The sequence below is a fragment of the Choloepus didactylus genome, chromosome 1 (assembly GCF_015220235.1).
Source record: "Choloepus didactylus isolate mChoDid1 chromosome 1, mChoDid1.pri, whole genome shotgun sequence".
NCBI classification, from domain to species: Eukaryota; Metazoa; Chordata; class Mammalia; order Pilosa; family Megalonychidae; genus Choloepus; species Choloepus didactylus.
In genome coordinates, this window is record NC_051307.1 from 42,565,103 (window position 1) to 42,575,917 (window position 10,815).

At 39.5% G+C, this 10,815-nt stretch overlaps 1 pseudogene; it reads left to right on the top strand.

Moving 5' to 3' along the window:
* The first annotated feature begins 1,720 nt into the window (after positions 1 to 1,720).
* On the top strand, positions 1,721 to 2,376 carry LOC119529250 (annotated as a pseudogene).
* The last annotated feature ends 8,439 nt before the right edge of the window (positions 2,377 to 10,815 follow it).

The following is a 10,815-nucleotide window of genomic DNA, read 5'->3' on the forward strand; positions in this document are numbered from 1 at the left end:
GCCCTGAGAAACTGCAGCTTAGAGACATTTTGGGGAACACCATTTTGAATCGCAACCTACTGGCAAGCAGACGCCAGCCACGTACCTTCCCAGCTAACAGAGGTCTCCCGGATGCCAACGGCCTTTCTTCAGTGAAGATACATTATTGTTGGTGCCTTACTTTATGGCCTTAAAACTGCAACTTTGTAACCTAATAAACCCTCTTTATAAAAGCCAATCCATTTCTGGTGTTTTGCAAAATGGCAGCATTAGCAAACCGGAACGGACATTGATTATCTTTTGTCACTATACAAATTGTCAATTCAAACTGCGACATCGAGAACTCACAGGTAGGCATTTCTAAGTAATTGGAAGACTTTTTATTAATGATTTATTTTATACCAGTAAACAAACTAGTCTGAACACAAATATTTTTACAATACCAAGGCAAGTAAATGATAATCAGTCTGTATTGCTGTATTCCTACAATTGATATATGTTCTTTCCAAAAATTTTTCAGAGTAATACATTACAAAATCTCTATTTTCTATTTTAATAAGTTTAGAATTTGTCCTGCCATAACTGACAATTGAGTTTACATATTCAAATCTCTTAATCTAGCTGGCAGACTAGATCTATGTAGGAACAACTTTCTTCCTTTGCCAATGCCAGTTTGATTTCTTTTGACAAGTGTAAGAAATTGCTTCAATAATATGCCTATATTTTCTTCTCTATCAATTGAATTAAATTCATGATTTTATCATAGTGTTAAAATTAAAAATTGATGTATTTAAAATTGATGTGTTTAAGTGCCAAGTGTCAGGTTTAAGGATTTACTACTCATCCACTCCTTGATTAATTTCTTTACAAATATTGTAAATAAAACTGAAATTTTAAAGACTTTGCTGAAACTTCTGAGTTTGAAGTAATGGCTCATCCCTTCTTATCAAGAACTTGTCCTTCCTTCAGGCAAGAGGACACTATAGAGGTCTTTCTGCTTCAAAGGAATAGATACCTGCCCCTACCCCCTCTAGAGCTGCCCATTCCTCCTCTTCTGGACACCAGGCTTATAAGCAGTTTAAAACACAGCGAACCCATCCAAGGATGTTCTGGGCTTTATGAAGGAGGAAAGGGACTATATCCACAAAGAAGTACAAGATCTAATCAACATGTACTGGGACTATCCATGTGACTGGATTGATTCAGAAGGTGCTTGATTAAGGGAGCCAGAAAATAAGTTCCATCAAGGGAGAGTTTACTGATTTAAGAGAACTCCTTTGGGATACAAGGATTGAACTCCTTGGCCAGAGCCCAAGAGAATAATGTAAACTTGAAGTTAGGGGGATCCTTAGAATCTTAGAAGTAATGGCTCATATTCAGCAAGGTTAAAATGCCTGAACAAGGAAGAGGAAGGGATTAAAAACTTATGGAATTGGGTATTCTGGAATACATAGATGTATTATGTGGGACCAGAAGCCCCACCAGAGAAGTATGTTCCATGGGAAAATGCAGACAAGACACCATTCTTGAAGGCCAGCAGAAATATGAAAGGGACACCATCATCATTTAGAAGTTCAGTGGTGGCTCTCCTCCAAAAAAACCTCCTCTTGCTGATAACAATGACCATGATAGGGCCTTTGAAACAATGGAAGGCACGTAGGAGCACTTAACCATCAAAAGCTGTGGGCGGGCCATGCCCGCTGCTGACCCTACCATCCTTCCGGCCAAGGAGACCATGGCCATGGCTGAAACAGAGGAGCAGAACCAGGATATCTTCTTCACTAAGAGAGACAAGAAGGAGAGGAACAATCGGGCATCAGGGGGATCAGTGAGACCGTGGGTACAGCAGGCAGCCAGGCCATGATGAAGGATGAAGATGGATGGAAAGAATTTGAGCAAAAAGAGGTTGATTGCAGTAGCCTCCAAGTTCAGGCAATGTAAATAAGTGAAAAGGAAAAAGATAATAATGAAAAGAGAGAAGATTCAGCTGATAACTCGGAAGAAGGTGGAGGTGGTGGTGGTATAGAAAAATCTTCAGGTCACTGGTCCTAGTACTCTGGTACAAGCACCTCCTATTCCAGTAATTGTTAAAGAAATCCCAGAACTGGTGATGACTAGTGGTTTGTATAGGTCTCCTGGGGCCAAGTTAACCACAACAAGGAAATCACAGCAAGGACCACCAGAAATATACAGTGATACACAGTTCCCATCCCTGCAGTTTACTGCCAAGCATGTAGAAAGCTGGAAGGATAAAGAAATGGAGAAGAATTTGAAGTAGTAAGACACAGAAATGGAGGTAGGGATTAGATTTCAAAAAACCAGGCCCTTAAACGTCAGCTAGACAACCATTATTCTGTGCTTGAAAATCAGAAAAGCAGCCACACACAGTACAATTAAGGAATGGCCTTTGCTAACCCTTTTAAGGTAACTAGACAACATCTAACCACCATGAACAGCCGTTCAATCATCTGATCTCTGTTGGATATACAGCAACTGATGCAGATCCCTCGATATAAATGATGGCCCTATTGCACTGTGGATGTTTAAGCTGTCATAATTGTTCTTTGTCTATTGGCTTTAGGGGAATTTTCATTGTTATATAAATGTGTGAACTCGCTTCAGCAGTGTCTTTCACAAGTACTCTGCAAATACAAAAACAAAAAACAACTGCAGCCAGTGGTCATTTCAAAATCTTTTAAAGTTCAGATACTGAGACTTCATAAGGGTCGACTACCTGAAATTTGCTACACTCCTTGTGGACTTCATGTGGATCACATCTTCTGGACAAGAAGGTTACAGCTATTAAATGTCCATATGAAACTTGAAGCCAACTCTACTGGATTCCTATCACAAATCCTGCAGAAAGCTAGCCATCTGGGTCCTGATGTGCTGTAAAAGATGAAACAGTGACCTTAATTAACCTGTCCTGTGCCCCACCCTTTAAGGAACACTCTGTAGTAGGCTGTGGCTATATTAAGCTTCCCGAAACATGCCTCTCTAAAGAACTGATGTGTTCAGATAATCTGTGTAGGGCTGTGAATTATAATTTTAGCCTTCAGTTGTATTCTAGGTAAACACAAATTAAATTAATTAAGCTTGGTTCCACCAAGTGGGAAAAGGAGGGTGGGGGAGGAAATAATCTTATTTCTTTCAGTAAATTTTATTTGGGTAGTGCTTTTTCTATGTTCCACAATAAGGCCTTTTTGCTTTGATTTGGACAGAGCATATTGCTCATTGCTTGACAGAGCATATTGCTTATTGCTTAGTTTAGTAACCTGAAATGTGCATTAGGATTGTGAAACGTCTCATGAATTTGCCATCCCTAGAGTGGAACCAAATAGCCTTTGGTGTAAAGGACAGCAGCTGCCAGGAGCTCTACTTCAGGTGCTTCTAAAGTCTTTAATGAGCTCTAAATTGTATAGTAAATGGCACTGGAAACAGTATCTAGCAGGTTTCTGCTCAGACTAAAGGATTCATTTACTCAATGAGCAGAACCTTGCCTAAAATGCTTTTTAAGTTTCATGGATCTTATGTGACCTTTGACAAGAGTTCAAGATATCATATTTGTACCCACATTTTAAAGGTGTTGAAGTTTCTATAGATGCAGTGATTGTCCCAGCCAGCTCTTATTATGATCTTTTAGTGCATCTTTATGTTGCTTGTTTGGAGAGTCAGGGGCAAAAGACAGGTGATGTAGCACTTGTGTTCTTAATAATTACAGCTTAAACTACCCAGTAATTTTTCAACCTTAAAAGGGACTTGAAGAAGCTACCCAGAGTTACTGAAAAGTTTCTTTCCATATGAGATATTCTGGTAATTTCCTAGTTTTGTCTCTTTGGTTCAAAATAAATATTTCAAAGTGGTGTGTGACCACTTGATGCAGTGTCTGGGTTTCTCTATAATAAATCCCTTTGCCAAATGCAGGAGTTGCAGACTTGCTACCAATAAGTGTGAAGCAAATGGGTGAATAAAACTATCCTGATGTGGGTGCATTTTTCTGTAGGAGTTCAGTGTTGATGAAAGTGTCAATGCAGGAACTGAACACCTAGGAAGGTTATGGAGTCTCCTGACAGGACCTGCCAACCACTTCTGGTCAATAACATTGGCATTATTTGAGGTGGCAGGAAGGATGCCTGCCTTCTGATGAATTTGCGCAAGTATCTGAGCCAAGGAGAGGTTGACTGATTAAAAGAGATACAAGGGATTCTTGGTTAAACTGAAGACTTCATTTGGGAACCAAAAACCTTAACAAATAGTCTCTTGGACATTGAGCCACAGATTTTTTCCTGAGAAGTATGCATCTTTTCCAGCAAAATCTTGTTGAGTGTTATGTTTTAGATGAATATGTGGAAATATTATTTAATGGCATATACTGTACTAGGAATCTGAAGACCTGCAGCAGATTTAAAACTCCAACTCATTATAACTTTTTAAAAGATTGTGAAATTATCAAAAGGCACATGAATCAAGTTTTAATATACTGTAGGATGGGTAGATGAGACTTCCATTATGCTATTTCTTTCTTTGAAGTCTCAGGCATGGTTTTGGCAGTGCAGGAACTCTGTAACATTAACAAATTCAATAAAAAGTAAATATGTGGAAAAAAAGCCGTGAGTGGGAAATACTGATCACAATGGCTAAGTCAGATTGATAGCATGCAGAGAGTTGTGAAGATGATTAATAAAGCATGGCATTACTAGGAACAAAACAGATGCACAGTGAACAAGGGGACTTCATAATGTATATATTCAAAAGAGAGCAACATTGGATAAGCAGGAGGCTGACAGCAATTGCCCTCATATAAAGTTCACAATCCCTTGACCAGTTTCTATAACTGATGTAGTTTTCTGACCCTAAACTCACTGATTAAATAGGCAGCTGGTTCCCCATGGAGAAGGACTGTAATACCATGGCCAGTACACACTGTAAAAGATTTCCTGAGTCTTTCCTCCAAAGAGATCTATGGCCATTAACTTAAATGATTTTACACTGGGGGAAAGGGAGATGCCCAGACGTTTTGAGTACTGTTGGACACAAATTCTGAGTAGAAATTGATACCTGGAGATCCAAATCATCATTGTGGCCCCTTTGTACAAGGGTATATGGAGACCTAGCTGAAGCTTGACTTTCAGTATATCTATGGACTTACTTGGTTCTACTTGGTTATCATTTTCCTATTCCTTGAGCTAGGATGGACACACTTGACATTTGATGTAATACCCATATTGGGCCCTTGGCTTATGGCATAAGAGCTGTCATAGTGGGGAAGAGTAAGTGGAAGCATGTAAAACTACTCCCCACCCAAGAGAATACAAACAAAACAGTATTACAACAATGGGGAAGAGATGGCTGAGATTAGAGCTAATCTTCAAATTCTAAAAGATTCAGAGATAGTCTATATCATATTTCCCTTTAATTCTGATTCTGGTCCTTAATGTAACTAGATTTATCTTGGTGAATGACTATAGGCGAGCTAATCTTCTAGCATCCTTGATCACGGCTGCTGTACTAGATGTGACATTTTAGCTAGAGGAGATTAATATGGCCCTAAGTATATGGTGTGTTGCCACTGAGTAATGAAATGCATCGTTTTCTATTCAGGAATCAGGAAAGGAATAAGGAAAGAGAATTATGGTGATTTGGAACTATAAATACCCCAGAAAACCATGTTCTTAAAACTAATCCATTCCTGTAGGTGTAGACCTATTGTAAGTAGATTTTTGTGAAGTTATTTCAGTTAAGGTGTGACCCAGGGTAGGTATTATTTCTCTTACTGGAGTCCTTTATAAACTGGATGAATACAGAGAAAGAAGGAGAAAGCCATGGAAGCAAGCAGCTAAAAGCAACAAAACCTGGAAGAAAAGGTACAGACTAGCAGATGCTACCATGTTCTTTGCCATGTGACAGAGGAGCTCAGGATCACCATCAGCTTGTCTTCAGGAAGAAAGCATCTCCTTCATGATGCCTTAATTTGGACATTTTCATGGCTTCAAAAACTCTAAGCTAGTAAGGTAATAAATTTCCCTTGTTAAAAGTCAACCCACTTCACGGTCTGTTGCTTTCAGCAGCTTAGCACATGGAAACAAGAACCATAAACAATTAACATTTGAAATAGCATACATTTTTAATATTCCCTCAGAGTTATGTTAACCTTCCTATCCTCTGTATTAATATAATCCAAAGATACATGGATGGACCATCTGGATATTCTACAGGACATCATATAGATGCATAACATCAATAGCATCATACTGATCAGGCAGACAGAACAAGAGGTGGCTCACATACTGGAGGTTTTGGTAAGACACATGTGGAACAAAGAGTGGGGAATAAAGATTTGAGTACCTGCTGCTACAGTAAAATTTTGGTGGTTTGTGGTCAGGGACATGATAGAAAATCTCCATCAAAGTAAAAAACAAATTGCTGCACCTTGCATTCCTTACCACAAAGAAGGAAACACAGGGCCTGGTAGATCTCTTTGGGTTCTGGAGACAACACATGCACGACTAGGAATACTGTTCTTGTCTTTATTCTGGGTGACAAGGAAGACTGACAGCTTTGAGTGTGTCCTGAAGCAGGAAAGTATTCAGCAGTAGGTCCAGGCTGCAGAGCCACCCATCTTAGATTTCCAGGTTTGTTATGATAAATATAAAAAGCTGGTTGGCTTAAGCAATAGTTTATTGTCTCATGATTTTGGAGGCTAGAAATCCAACCTTAAGGTATTGGCAGGTTTTCTTTCTCCTGGAGAAATTCAGCAATCCTCTATCACATGGTGCGCCAGTTTGAATGTATTATGTCCTCCAAAATGCCGTTGTCTTTGATGTAATCTTGTGTGGGCAGATGTATCAGTGTTGATTAGATTGTAATTCTTTTAGTGTTTCTGTGGAGATGTGCCCCACCCAACTGTGGGTGATGACTCTGATTGGATAATTTCCATGGATGTATTACCCCACCCACAGGGTGGGTCTAAATTAAATAACTGGAGCCATATAAATGAGTTGACAAACAGAAGGAACTCAGTGCAGCTGAGAATGACATTTTGAAGAGGAGCTACAGCCAAAAGGGACACTTTGAAGAACACACTAGAATGAGAGGAGCTTAAGCTTACAGAGGCATTTTGGAGATGGCCTTTGAAAGCAGACTTTTGCTCCAGAGAAGACAAATGTGCCAAGAGCAACTAAGAGTGACATTTTTGAGGAGCTGAAACCTAGAGAGGAACATCCTGGGAGAAAGCCGTTTTGAAACCAGAACTCTGGAGCAGACATCAGCCATGTGCCTTCCCAGCTCTCTACCAAAAGTTTTCTGGACACCATTGGCCATCCTCCGATGAAGGTACCCCCTTACCTTGGACACTGTATGGCCTTAAGACTGTAGCTGTGTAACCAAATAAACCCCCTTTTATAAAAGCCAATCAATTTCTGGTGTTTTGTATTCCAGCAGCATTAGCAAACTAGAACATATGGCAATCTCTCTCTCCTTGTGTCAGCCCCTTTGATTTCTGCTGACTTCTGGCTTCTGGCTTCTATTGACTGACTGTATCTGAATTTCCTTTGCTTCTAAGAACACTAGTCATATGGATTAAGGCACACCGTGATTCAATTTGGCTTCACCTAAATGGGACCTTTGAGGATTCTGTTCACAAATGACTCTACACCTTAACTAGATATCTTCAAAGGTCCTATATACAAATGGGCTCACACTCACAGGAATATTGGTCAAGATTTGAACATGTCTTTTGTGGTGGACATGATTCAGTCCCCAAGAAAAACAGTCCTACCATTTGGGCCATAGAATCTGGCAGACCTTGCAGGGTCCAGTGTGAAAATTAGAGTAGGTACAATGAGGAGAATCACAATTCAGTGTTCTTGAATTTCTGGAGCAAAGTCATTCTACCTGCAGCAGAGAAATACTGCACTTTGAAAGACAGCACTTATTGAGATATGGTAGACACAAAATGTTGATCATAGGGCACTAGATGACCTTACATCTAGAAGTACCCATAATGTGCTGGATTATTTTGTATTCAAAAATAAAAGTCAAGTTGAAAGAGGAAAGTTAGGGGCATGTAGGACACCAGAAGGAAAGATAGAAGATAAAGACTGGGACTGTGTAACTTAGTGAAACCTAGAGAGAACAATGATTATAAATGTACAAACATGTTTTTACAGGAGGGAGAACAAATGAATGTCAAATTTGCAAGGTGTTAAAAATGGAGTGCTATTGGGGAAAAATATAATCAATGCAACTGGAGTCTATCATTAACAGTAACAGTGTAATATGCTTCCATTAATTGTAAAAAAAGGCAATATACCAAAGCTAAATGTTTGTAAGAGGGGGATATAAGGGAGGGTATGGGATTCTTGGCACTGGTGGTGTCTGACTTTTTTTATTGTATTTAATTTTAATTTTATTTTTTTATTTTCTTGCTTTTTAGTTGTCATTTTTCTTTCTTTTTATTTTTTCTTTTTACTTTTTTCACCTTTTCTTCTTTCTTTGTGGAAGAAATGGAAATGTCCTTACATAGATAGTGGTGGTGAATGCATAACTGTGTGATTATACAGGGAACCCTTTATTGTTTACTTGGGATGGAATTTATGCTACGTGAATAAAATTGTCTAAAAAATAAACAAAATCAGGGGCAAGATAACAGAGTGGTGAGGTCTAGGTTGTAGATACTCCTCCAGGGCAGTTGGTAGAAAGCCAGGAACTGCGTGGACTGTACACTGTAGAGGAATTTGAGATTGGACAGATTTCATACAACACTCATGAACATGTGGAATAGCTGAGATCAGCAAAATCTGTAAGTTCTCGCAGTCAGGGGGCCCACACCCCTCCCTGACAGGCACAATCCCAAGGGAGGAGGGGCTGTCTGTGCTGGGAACCAGGAGGGATAATGAACACCGCCACCAGAGATAAACTGAGAGCAGACACTGGAAAATTGGAGAGCAGTCAGCCCAGTAGATAGGAGATAGGGCTAGCAAATCAGCAAAAAAAAATAGAAAACAAAATAAAAACAGAGACTTTTGGGAGTCCGGGGAACATAATATGGAGAAGGGCAGGGCTCAAACAGAATCAGACACATATGCAAATCCAGGGAAGGAGACCCCTTGTCTGAAAAGCCAGTTTCTCTGCTTTCTTGATTGCTCCTTAATCACCCTCAACTCCTGGTCTTTTAGCATTTCAATAGCTCATTAGATCTGCAAAGACTGTAAATAATCCATTCTGGGCCCTTCCTTTTTTTTTTTTTAATTTTTTTCTCTGTTTCTTAAATGATTACTCTAAGAAGCCCAATACAGAAAGCCTCAAAGACTTACAATTTGGGCCCAGGCAAGAGCAGAGCTAAGATAGTCTAGTGGTGGAGAAAATTCACTAAACACCATAGCTTCCCAGCTCTTTTGGGAACTCAGATCCCAGGGGTTAGAATTCATTAACTAGCTTCAGTCAGCCACATCCCTGACAGGGTCAAGGTCACCTGGAGAACTAAAGGCTCCTCACCTCCTTACACTGGTGGGGGAACTGTGGCCTGGCAAGCACCACCTGCTGGACAGCATAGGAGAAGCACAGAGTCTAAAGGTCTCACAGGAGGGTCTCATTTTCATAGAAACTCCATATCCTCCTCCCGAGACCTGGGCCTTTCTGGACTAGGAAAACCTGACTGAGGCAGACAATATCTGAGGAGATTACCACACAAAAATGTTACCTAGAGGCAGGGCAAGAAACAGAAAAACAAGAGGTGAAAAACTCTAATCAACTAAACAGAATCTAAGTTAAAGGTCTAGAATAAGCTGAACTAAACACCAACGGTTAGAAAACAAAGCCAAACAACAAGAAAATCCTAGGTATAAGAGCAAAGACAAGCTCTGGAATAATCAAGAAAGTCAGATGTCTAGACAGCTTAAGATAATGAGCCATACTAGAAAACAAGAAAATATGAATCAGCCAAAGGAACAAACTAATAGTTTTACTACGATACAGGAGTTGAAGCAATTATTGCTAAATCAATTCAATGAGCTGAAGAAAGAACTAATTGGAGATGCTCAAACAAATCTAAATCAATTCAAAAATCAAGTCAATGAACTGAGGAAAGACATAGCCAAAGAAAGGAAGGATATAAGAAGGACACTGGATGACCATAAGGAAGAATTCATAAACTTGAAAAAACAAATGACAGAACTTATGGGAATGAAGGGCATTATGGAGGAGAAGAAAAAGACTATGGAGGGATACAACAGTAGATTTGAACAGGGAGAAGAAAGGATCAGTGAATTGGAATACCAGACATCTGAATTCACACACATAAAAGAACAGATGGTGAAAAGAATGGAAAAATATGAGCAGCATCTTAGGGAGCTGAGTGACACAAAATGCACAAACATATGTGTTATGGGTGTCCCAGAGGCAGAAGAAAGGGGGAAAGGGGCAGAAAGAACAATAGAAGAAATAATCACTGAAAATTTCCCAACTCTAATGAAAGACAGAAAATTAGAGTTTCAAGAAGTACAGCACACCCCAAACAGAATAGATCCCAATAGAAGTACTCCAAGACACTTACTGATCAGATTGCCCAACATCAAAGACAAAGAGAAAATTCTGAAAGCATCAAGAGAAAAGCAATCCATCACATACAAGGGAAGCTCAATAATACTATGCACAGATTTGCCCACAGAAATCATGGAGATGAGAAGACAGTGGTATGATATACTTAACATATTGAAAGAGAAGATCTGCCAACCAAGAATTCTATATCTGGCAAAGCTGTCCTTCAGAAATGAGGGAGACATTAAAATATTTTCAGAGAAACAAACACTGACAGAGTTCATGAATACGAGACTGGCA